General features: G+C 29.7%; 1 long non-coding RNA gene across 1 annotated transcript; it reads left to right on the forward strand.

The window, feature by feature from the left end:
- The first annotated feature begins 236 nt into the window (after positions 1-236).
- On the forward strand, positions 237-1,089 carry LOC118035649 (uncharacterized). The gene is made up of 2 exons (XR_012167859.1): positions 237-352; positions 517-1,089. It is a non-coding gene; the product is annotated as an uncharacterized lncRNA (long non-coding RNA).
- The last annotated feature ends 11,573 nt before the right edge of the window (positions 1,090-12,662 follow it).

Below are 12,662 nucleotides of genomic sequence, written 5' to 3' on the forward strand. Positions count from 1 at the left end.
ACGGGAGACAGCGATTCTAATTAATTGTGGTTGCACTCCTAAAACCATAATTTAAATTGATTTTTTATATTTTGAGTGGTTGAAATTGTGATAATAATTGTGATTTAAAGTGAATTTTGTTTAGAAATACATTAAAATTTATTTTTTTATTTTTTAAAAATTATTTTTAAGATCAACACATCAAAATAATTTAAAAACAAAAAAAAATAATTTTTAACAAAAAATCAAAATCAAAATTTAAAGGAACACTATGCATTTAATCTTTGTATGGGTTGGGTGGTTTATGAAAAGCAACTTGAAAGTATGTATGACAAGTTTACAACGAACTAAGTAATACCCTTTTTAAAGAAAAGTAAGTAATTAGTATGTTGTTTTCGGCTTCATGAAAGAAATGTTCAATTTTTATATCTTTATATGGCCCTTCAGTACACGTTTAGATCACTTTGACAACATATTCTTATTCTGTAAGAGCATAATTGAGACATCAGGTATTAATTTATATATATATATTTGCAGTGGAGGGAGGGATATTGAGCAGTATAAATATGAGAAGGCTTCACAACAAAACATTGCATTCTCCAAAAGCTACAGGTAATTATACAGCACGTAGTTGTCATTATTTCTAAAATTAATGGCAATCAAGAATCGTAATGTTACTGTAGATGGCGAACGTGCAATGACCATGGGGCAGTTCAGGGCTTGGATGAAAACAATCGACGGTGATAAAGATGGCAAGATAAGCAAGGATGAACTCTCCGACGCCGTCCGTGGCAACGGAGGATGGTTTGCTGGCTGGAAGGCCAGGAGGGGGGTAGGGTCAGCTGACTCCAACGGCAATGGCTTCGTCGATGAGAGTGAAATCGGTAACCTAGTGGAGTTTGCTCAGAAGCACCTCGGTATCAAAATTATTTAACCATTTAAAATTGCATATGCCTTTATATTATTATTATTATTATCGTGCCTGGCTTGTGTGTAATAAGAAGAAAAAAATGAATATTATTATTATTATTATCGTGCCTGCCTGCAGGCTGGTGTGTAATAAGAAGAAAAGATGAAGAATTTATATCATTACAATCTGTTTTCAAACAAGTGACATCTTTGTGTTAGACCAGTCTGAAATTTGATTTGTATATTCTACATGTCTGGTTTTATAAAATATCAACTAACTATTACCAGCTCAAATTAGATCTAAAAGTTATTATTTAAGATTTTTCTAGTTATATTTGTATTATAGATTTTATAATTTTAATTAGTTAGATAAGTTTAAAATCTATTTAAATATTGTATATTTAATTTATTTGCAATCTTAAAACTTTCTTTTTAATTCTTATCACCTGCTAACTTTCTTTTTATTTCCTGAGTTCTTATAACCCGACTAATAACTTTTTTTTAGTTCTTATAACATGATAATTTTTTTTTTCCCTTTCAGTACTGCTCTTTTGAACTAAATGATTGTTTGAAAATATGGTAATAATTATTTTTTTATTTTTTAATTTTATAAATGTATTAAAATAATATTTTTTATTTTTTTAAAAATTATTTTTTATATTAGCATATTAAAATAATTTGAAAATATAAAAAAAATATTAGTTTAAAGAAAAAAAAATTAAAAAAAAAATTAAAAATATAAAAAATAAGCAAATTCTTATCTCGAGCTGCCGCTGGTTAAATCTACAACCATAATCAATGGCAAGCCCTTGCTCCGTGTCTCTTACTCCGTTACTGTTTTTTTTCTTAGATCTATACATGTTCTATCTTTTTGGATTTACTGTTTTCTTTTTTAAAGTGAAGTTTCGCTGGCTTGTCAAATGGAAGAACCTTTTTCTAGGAATGATATATTTTCTTCGACTCCTTTTGAGTCTTTACTGAGGTGTGCTTCACCACAGCCACTAGATTGCATATATAGTCGATTCTCAGATTCACCACTACCTTTCGAATAGGTAGTTTTCACGTCCACGCTGTAGTCTCTTCTATCTTCTATATATGCACACAATATTTGTATTGTTCCCATCAATTTCTGTATTCATCTTCACATGGATTTTTGTTAAGACAGATTTCACAACTACAAGTATATAATCAAATCTAAAATCAAAATTATAAAAAAAGGCTGACCTGTTTCTGGTGTCCGGAGATGGCAAGCGGCAGCAAAAGAGTAGAGGAATTAGGATCATTGATCATCGCTCAAACAAAGTTAAATAAAACAGAAATCACCTCAAAGACTGACCCGATACGCTGTTTCCACACGGCTTCGGTGGTTCTCTGCATCGAGTCCAGGGGCGAAGCAGAAGTTGTTTGCGGGGTCAAGATTTGGAAATTTTTTATAGGAGAATCAAAACTTAAATATATTCAAAGGAAACTAACAAGATGTACTGTGCTTTTGACAAACTAAATCATGGCTAAAACTAGTTTTGGCTCTAAAATTGTAAATTATTCGAAGGAAACCCTACCAGCCTCCCTGCTAGGCGTCTGGGTGTGTGAGTTAAAATAACTAACAAGATGTACTGTGCTTAAGGAAGGGGGTTTTCTCTTAGGGCTAATATTCATTATCTTTCTCCTTCTTATATCTTCATGTGGGTCAGGAATTCAATGAGAAATTAAGAAGGTGACTGTAGGCCTGGTCGTGTGATTAAGTAATAACCTGTCGTTAATTTTGTAACCCTGGTGCTTCCGAGCAAAATCCACCAGAGCATCCATCTCATTCTCATCAACGGGATCCCAGCTACCGGAATCAGCAGGCCGCGCCCACCGCGAACCTGTTTGCAAACTGTTCGCCGCTGATCGAACGGGCAGCGTCGGCGAAAACACGTTTGCTTGTCTGGCCATCTCCAGCAGCATCAAGTTCTTGCAACGAAGTCTTGAATTCTTCGATGGTAAATGCGCAATTGCCAGCAACATAAGCGCTATAATTCTTTATTACCATTTAAAAAAAAACGACAAATTCATAAGTGTTCTTAATTACCATTTCAAAAACAAAATGACATATTCAAAAAAAGAAATTAGTTGATTATATATAATTATAGAAGTCTGTGGCTTCTCAAATTCTAACCACGTGCTCTCCCTAGCTCCACATCTTTTGCAAACCTAGAATATACCTCTACTCAGTGAGCAATGTTGTGGGGTAGTTTTGAAAAATTATTTTTATTTAATTTGTTTTACAATTAAATAGATGTTTATACAAAAATCTACGAAAAAAATACATCTTATAAAAAAATTATCTTTTTATTGTTGCGTTTTCTTTACCATTATCAGTAACATGTTTTTTAAATTAAAAAGTAAAGATAGTTAAAATATTTTTTTGTTGAAAAAATTTAATAATTTAAAATAAGTAGGAAATATTATATTTCTTCATCTACACAATGTTTCCTTATTAATATATTTTTAAAAAAATATTTTTTTTCATGAACATTGTTTTTTAAATAAAAAAAAACTATCATGTTCTCGAAAGCCAAATTCAATAATAAAGCATTGAAAATCATGTCTTGATATTTTGTAATTAATTTAAGAAAAAAAATTATGAATTTTATAAAAAGTTGTAAAAAAATACAATAAAGAATAACAATTATATATATTAATTTTATTGATTATTGAATATTGAATATTCATCATCATATATTTTAAAAACAGCTACATATTAAATTCATATATATATAATAATTAACTAAATAATTGCTAATATTATACAAAAGAATGCTACAATCTTATTTAAAAACAAAGACAATATTGAATGTAGTTAATGAAATAATATTTAAATATTATTTTGTTTATTTTATTTATAAGTAGTTTTAATTGAATTTTTTTTTTAAAAAAAGCTAAAGGACAAGATACAAAGAGATCATGTCCCTAACCATATATAAAGAAGGTGATGCACAAAAGTTTGCAAAGCCAAGTAGAAGTGTCTGGCCTTCTAGCCTTTTTTTTATATTTTAATGGAGAGGATGACACATCGAGTTATTATTTTTTAAATAAATAAACAATGCACTATGTGCTAATAAGGTTTATGTTGATTATAAAATCAAGATTCAAGAGTTTTTGAACCTCAAAAATCTATTTTTAAATAATTATTTTTATATGAAAACATCTAAGAATCATCTTAAACATCTATATAAATCTATTTTGATCTCAAAATACTCTTAAATTAGTCAAAAAATACTCAAAAGTAAATTGAAACAAAAATATTCTTTAGTCATAGTCTATTTTTTCTACACACACACACACACATTTCAAGGATCGATCATAAGATTTAAATAGCTTTATTCGACTCTAACCACATGTGACATGTTGACGATGAGACATGGGTGGAATGTGTAATTAACAAACCCCCCCTTGCAATTTTCAAAAAGATAGGGACAGAATTTAGTAAACTATGGTCTCCTTTGCTCAAGAATGAATATATATGTTAATGGAGAGGATGACACATCGAGTTATTATTTTTAAATAAATAAACAATGCACTGTGTGCTAATAAGGTTTATGTTGATTATAAAATCAAGATTCAAGAGTTTTTGAACCTTAAAAATCTATTTTTCAATAATTATTTTCATCTGAAAACATCTAAGAATCATCTTAAACACCTATATAAATCTATTTTGATCTCAAAATACTCTTAAATTAGTCAAAAAATACTCAAAAGTAAATTGAAACAAAAATATTCTTTAGTCATAGTCTATTTTTCTACACACACACACACATTTCAAGGATTGATCTATTATTCGACTCTAACCACATGTGACCAAATGCACAAATGCACTTTTTAAAAAAGATATCAAAACTTAAATTTATTCAATGAAACTAACAAGATGTAGAGTTTTGGCTCTAAAATTTTAAAAATTATTCGAAGGAAGGCGTCACTAACACTGTGCCAGGAATTCAATGAGAATTAAGAAGGTGACTGTACGTGTGATTAAGTAATAATGTCGTTAATTTTGTAACCCTGGTGTCCACCAGAGCATCCATCTCATTCTCATCAAACGGGAAGCGGAATGCGAACCTGTTTGACTGACGTGAGACATGGGTGTAATGCGTAATTAACAAACCCCCCCCCTTGCACTTTTCAAAAAGATAGGGACAAAATTTATTAAACTATGGTCTCCTTTGATCAAGAAGGAATATATATGTTAATGGAGAGGATGACACATCGAGTTATTATTTTTAAATAAATAAACAATGCACTATGTGCTAATAAGGTTTATGTTGATTATAAAATCAAGATTCAAGAGTTTTTGAACCTCAAAAATCTATTTTTCAATAATTATTTTCATCTGAAAACATTTAAGAATCATCTTAAACACCTATATAAATCTATTTTGATCTCAAAATACTCTTAAATCAGTCAAACAATACTCAAAAGTAAATTGAAACAAAAATATTCTTTAGTCATAGTCTATTTTTTCTACACACACACACACACACACACATATTTCAAGGATCGATCATAAGATTTAAATAGCTTTATTCGACTCTAACCACATGTGACATGTTGACGATGAGACATGGGTGTAATGCGTAATTAACAAACCCCCCCTTGCACTTTTCAAAAAGATAAGGACAAAATTTATTAAACTATGGTCTCCTTTGCTCAAGAATGAATATATATGTTAATGGAGAGGATGACACATCGAGTTATTATTTTTAAATAAATAAACAATGCACTGTGTTCTAATAAGGTTTATGTTGATTATAAATCAAGATTGAAGAGTTTTTGAACCTCAAAAATCTATTTTTCAATAATTATTTTCATCTGAAAACATCTAAGAATCATCTTAAACACCTATATAAATCTATTTTGATCTCAAAATACTCTTAAATCAGTCAAAAAATACTCAAAAGTAAATTGAAAAAAAAATATTCTTTAGTCATCGTCTATTTTTTCTATGCACACACACACACACATATTTCAAGGATCGATCATAAGATTTAAATAGCTTTATTCGACTCTAACCACATGTGACATGTTGACGATGAGACATGGGTGGAATGTGTAATTAACAAACCCCCCCTTGCACTTTTCAAAAAGATAGGGACAGAATTTATTAAACTATGGTCTCCTTTGCTCAAGAATGAATATATATGTTAATGGAGAGGATGACACATCGAGTTATTATTTTTAAATAAATAAACAATGCACTGTATTCTAATAAGGTTTATGTTGATTATAAATCAAGATTGAAGAGTTTTTTGAACCTCAAAAATCTATTTTTCAATAATTATTTTCATCTGAAAACATCTAAAAATCATCTTAGATACCTATATAAATCTATTTTGATCTCAAAATACTCTTAAATCAGTTAAAAAATACTCAAAAGTAAATTGAAAAAAAAATATTCTTTAGTCATAATCTATTTTTTTTTATAGACGCACACATTTCAAGGATTGATCATAAGATTTAAATAGCTTTATTCGACTCTAACCACATATGACATGTTAACGATGAGACATAAATGGAATGTGTAATTAACAAACCTCCCTTCCACTTTTTGAAAAGATAGGAACATTAAACTATGGTCTTCTTTTCTTAAGAAGGAATAAATATGTTAATTGATAAAATGATTTCTGAATTGGCTGCATAAACTATCCTGTGATGCGCGTTAAACTTTTTTTCATAAAAGTAATAAATAGAGATCGACCGACCTTCGTGTGTCATTTCACCAATTGGCCTTTTAAATTAGAATAAATTAAAGACGCGATCGAGGATCCACTTGATAATTAAGCGAATTAATCGATTAAGATATCACCGAATCATGAATCACTTTCGAATTCTTTCCAGCATGATAAAAGTCTCTTATTCTTTATGGAATATAGTAAGGATAGGGAGGAATATCAGGTGATAATTTGAAAGTGACTGAGAAGAACGTAGGGAAGTACTAGATACTTGTTTACCAGCTCGGAAGATACATGTCAAGTTTACAATTAACTAAGTATTTCCTTCTTTTTTCCATGAAATTAACTAGTATAAATGCCGTCTTCGGCTTCAAGAAATAAATAGTAATTCTCATTTCTTTGTAAGGCTCTTCAAATACACGTTTCGATCACTTTAATAAGATATATTCTTATCCTGGAAGAAAGCATGATCGATTAAGACATGAGATATTAGTTTATATATATATTCTATATTTCCAAAAAATGTGGAGGGGGAAGGGAGATTGAGTAGTATAAATACGAGAAAGCCTTCATAAACTTGCATGCAGCAAAAAATTGTACTCTCCAAAAGATACAAGTATACGCTTAGTCGTCGTCATTTCTAAATATAATGGGAATCAAGCTTCGTGAAGTTAATAAGAATATAATGACCTTGGAGGAGTTCAAGAACTGGATCCTGAAAGAAATTGACGACAATAAAGATGGCAAGATAAACAAGCATGAACTCGCCGCCGCTGTCCGTCGCCACGGAGGATGGTTCGCTAATTGGAAGGCCAAGTGGGGGGTATGGGCAGCTGACTCCAATGGCAATGGCGTCGTTGATGACAGTGAAATAAGTAACCTGGTGGATTTTGCTCACAAGAACTTGGGTATCAAAATTATCTTTTGATATTGCATGTGCCTTTTATATTGTCAGTACTCTGCTATTATGGTGCCTTTGTATTGTCAGTGTGTGATAAAAAGAAAAAATTGAATAATATGTATTCTCTACTAATTATCGATGTTCTTGCTTCAAATTAACGAGAATGCATTCAGTTTATGGAAGCAAGACTTTATCATCGTCCAGTCCTATATTTGGATGGAGCATCGAAGCTTTTACATGATAACAGTCTGTTTTCAAACGAGTTATCATATATATATATATATATATATATATATATATATATATATATATATATATATATAGAGAGAGAGAGAGAGAGAGAGAGAGAGAGAGAGAGGATTACATAATCAAGATGAAATTGAATCATATCATGTTTTTTTTTTATATATATTTCATTATATTATTTAAATATAAATTATTATATTCAAACTAATTGAATATGATTTAATTTGATAAACATATCAACAACTTAATTAATTTTTTCTCTCTCTCCACCTAATCGCCTCTTTTAATTCAAATATAGTAGTGATGTTTGGAACACATGAGAGCATTAAAATGTTAACAAAAAAAAATTAGATCACAAAAATATTTTCCCTTCTCAGTAGATTTCTAACCTAAAAAAGGAAAGGGTTCTTCTCCAAGCAACATATGAGAGCATTACAATATTAAATTCATCGAATCAGTAGTTTATGAAAATTACATACCATCTAATTTATGGGCCCAACATGAGATTATAGAGCCTACCAAATAATTCCAGGTGGGTTTGGGAATATAAGATTTAGATATTTGGGCTTTCTTGTAGCAATATTAAGCATAAAGGCCTAATAGCCCATTTAAATGTTTCATGGACTCTTGGAAAGTTATGTCTCAACAGAAAGTGAAAGACCCAGCTCAATTAAAAAAAAAAAAAAGATAAAATTAGGGGAGAAAGATTGGTTCACGTTTACATGTAGATGCGAATTTGAATAATAGAAAAAAATATTTATATTTTTAAACTTAACTTCAGTTATCTAATACACACACACAAATCAATGAATAAAAAATAATAAATATATATATATATATAATAAATGTCAATTTTGTTTTTTTTTAAAAAATGAAAAAGACAATCACAATCACAGCGACCAATAAATTGTGATTAAATAAATTAATTGCTCTAAAAAAATTCACAAGGTTTGAGATTCATCCCCTTACCTCTCTTTAACAAAATATGCTTTGCCAGCATACCACCTTTGCAAAAAAAAAAAAATTATCAAGTCCATGAAAGTAAATGATTCTTACAAGTTTGACAGGTGATGATTCCTTGATATATCAAATAATACGATGAGAATAAACTAAATCAAAAGATTGTCTGATCAGATCGATGGGACTTCGAGGTTTCGGGAGGGAAAAATATATTGCATCTTTATTCATTACCCCATTCTAAACCTAATTTTCTACTCCTTCGGCTAATTCGGAAATGGCCCTCTTGCACCGAGCATACTAGTGCTGGGGTACAAGCATGGAATAATACCTATCTAGCCTTTGTCGAGCATAATAACCAAACTAAGCGTAGCAGTGCTTAGTTTAGTAGATTAACTGCTTAAGATCCTAATAAAAAAAGGAATGCTAAAGGTGGCTAGAGAATGCCTAATTGCTGAAAAAAATATATGCAAAGTGATAAGATGAAGATCCGATTATTATATAGTTTCTACTTTATGCACTTTAGATTCCTGGTAGAGTGGTTATGGTTGTTTTTTAAAGTGTTTTTTATTTTAGAAATGTATCAAAATATATTTTTTTTATTTTTTAAAAAAATTATTTTTGAAATCAACACTTTAAAATGATCTAAAAACATTAAAAATATATATTAATTTGAAGAAAAAAAATAAAAAAATTTTAAATTTTTTTTTAAAATACTTTTAAAACACAAACAAACAAGACAATTAATATACGCCGTCCAGAAACACGATAAAGATTGGCTTTATGATATTCTCATTCTAAATAAAGGTATGAAGTTAGGAGCGTTCATATTTTTATAAGAAAAATCATGCTAATGATTTTATGTAAGGAAAACGTTAGGGATGGATTGTATATAAAATAGAACAAACCTTCAAGGATCTTCGCCATTCGACAAACAGAGTGTGAAGTCCCAGGAAAACACTTGTTATTGCTAAAATGGCGATCAAGACTTGTTGCATTTCGGTGGATGGCAAACGAGTCATGAGCATCGAGCAGTTCAAGCGGTGGTTAAGAAAATTTGATGCTGACAAAGATGGCAAGATAAGCAGAAAAGAACTTGAAGATGCCATACCTGGAGGATGGTTTACAAGGTGGAAAGGCAAGCGAAGAATACGCTCTGCAGACACCAATGGCAATGGCTTTATTGACGAAAGCGAAATCAACAATCTCGTGGAGTTCGCTCAAAAATACCTGGGTGTAAAGATAGTGCAGTTAAAGAACGTTTAGTTTGGGTTTTTTTTCTTCTCTCTAGAAAATCAAGGCTGATCGCCCAAGAAATAGAATAATCGAGGTAAGATGGACCCAATAAGGTTATGATACAAATTTGAAAATAAACCTATCGGTGGGTCATCTATGATCCAATTGTCCCTCCTTTATGGTCATCGAACCGAAGTCTGATAACCAATCTGCTGCTGCTGTATTGGCCTTTATAAATGTGTGTTGAACTCTAACTTTCCATTTCCTTGACAGGATCTCCTTCGCTCTATTAACCATAGTGTAGTTAGCAACCACTGTCTTCATACATCCGGTCACGGGGTCAAATTTCGCTACACAAATAAACTCGTGCGGCAGCCTAGTTTCCTACTACACTCAGCCTTCTTTCACCAATTTCATTTGTATTTGACTAGTAACTAAGTGTTTTTCTTACCCGATAAGTTTCCTTTACTTTTCCAAGTTAGAAAACAAGCGGAATACACAAGTTGAATATTAGGATAATCAAAGTGCCTAACAAGATTTTCCCTCTCCTCTGTAATAACTATATATGCTGGGGTCTCAGTGGACAATAAATGTAAAACGAACTGATCGGTTGCATTCATCAGTTAATGCTTGAGCATTCCATAAAAAGGCACGTTCGTTAAGCTTGACACCAGAAAAGCAAGCAAGAAGTTGAAGAGAACAGGCATGCTGCATGCAAGCAACTAGCTATCAGATCTGAACCCATTAATGATGATGAATGATGCTATCCATTGAACCAATTATGACTTGGATTCAATTTAATTGATAAACATATCAACAACTTAACCCTTTTTTTTTCTCCAGATAATCTACCTCTTTTAATTCAAGCATAATAGTGAAGTTGAGCATACGAGAGCGTTAAAACGTTGGAAAATCTTCCTTTTTCAATAGATTTCTAACCTAAAAAAAGGAAAGGGTTCTTCTCCAAGCAAGAACATCTGAGACTCTGAGAGCATTAAACTGTTAAATTCATCGAATCAGTGTTCTCCGTTTTAATTGATGGGTCCAGCATGAGATTATAGACCTACCAAATTCGAGGTGGGTTTTGGGATATAAGATTCAGATATTTGAGCTGAGACTAATAAAATATTAAGCATAAAGAGACCAAATAGCCGTTTTAAAGGCTTAGCCCAAAAGTGAAAGACTCAACCCAAACAGAAGTAGAAAGAAGGCAAAATAAGAGGAGAGAGAGAGATTGCTTTTTCATGTCAAAATACATATTACTTTTCACATCAGCACAATTAAAATTATTTGAAAACACTGAAGTTAATAAAAAAATAAAAAAAATTAAATTTTTAAAAGCATTTTTACTCGATAAAAACTGAGTCAAATCTAATTTATAAATATTATCAATCCCGAGACTCGATTTAAATTCATTCCGATATATATACAAGTATATATATATATTTTATAACAATAAATTGTATTTAGATATGGTATAGATATATAAATTTATAGATAATACGTACAATATAATAGAAACCGGGTGAAGTATTTATAATCTCTATTCACATGCCACGTTTATTCTCAAAATAGTAAAGGAAATTTTACTTCTTTTTCAAAGGATGGAAAAGGCGAACACAATGGAGGTAGCCAAGACTAATAAATTTTGATTAAAAAGAAAGAAAGAAAGAAGGCTAATAAATTATCCTTTACTTTTTCCCGTGAAGACAAATATTGCTCTAAAGAAAATTCACAAGGTTTGAGATTCATCCCCCTTACCTCTCTTTAACAAAATATGCTTTGCCAACATATATGCCACCTTTGCAAAATAAAAAAAAATAAAAAAAAAATTGAATTCATTAAAGCAAAAACAAATGATCCTCGCAAGTTATTCATGGGATGAACACGATGATAATAAATCAAGGCTGGAAAGTAGTTTTTTTATAATAAAAAATGGTTTTTAGAAAAAATTAATTTTTAAAAATTGGATTAACTTTTTATGTTTAATAGTGCTATTTAAAATGAGTTGAAAAATACTTTCTCAATATTTGACTATGCCATGAAAAATAAGTTAAAAAATTACTTATTAATTTTTTTTTCAAGTTTATCTAATATATATAAAACATTAAATGTAATTATTTGACTATTTACAATAAAAAAAAATGAGATATAAAAAGTATGTGTGTAATATAAATATTTTCAATATAATATTATAGACATACAACCTTATTAAATATTTTTTTAAGTGAAGATATATTAATATGTTTTATAATGAAAAATAAGCTTGAAATCATTTTCTGATCCTTGTATATAAAAGAAAATGAGTTAGAAGATATATAATACATTTTGAGATTTTTTTTTTTTAAATAGTAGAATTTTTTTTATCAGATATTTTTTGGTGTTTCGGAAAACATTGAAAATAAATTAATTATTTTTTATGATATCCTAATTTTATAACTCAATTGATATGATTTAAAATGTATTATTATTGTATAATATAACATATTTTGTACTCAATGTATTTCCTAGCAATATTATTTAAATTAAAGTATTATATGCACAAAGATATCAAATTGATATATTAGTTTTTATATAAATATATTAATAATTTATTATTTTCAATTAATACTATAATTTAAAGTATTTTATTAATATATTATTGTTTACAAATATAAAAATAATAAAATATTATACCATTATATTGAAGCAAAAGGTTCCCTGATGAGATTGATGGGACTTGAAGG

Source organism: Populus alba, chromosome 14 (genome assembly GCF_005239225.2).
Source record: "Populus alba chromosome 14, ASM523922v2, whole genome shotgun sequence".
NCBI classification, from domain to species: Eukaryota; Viridiplantae; Streptophyta; class Magnoliopsida; order Malpighiales; family Salicaceae; genus Populus; species Populus alba.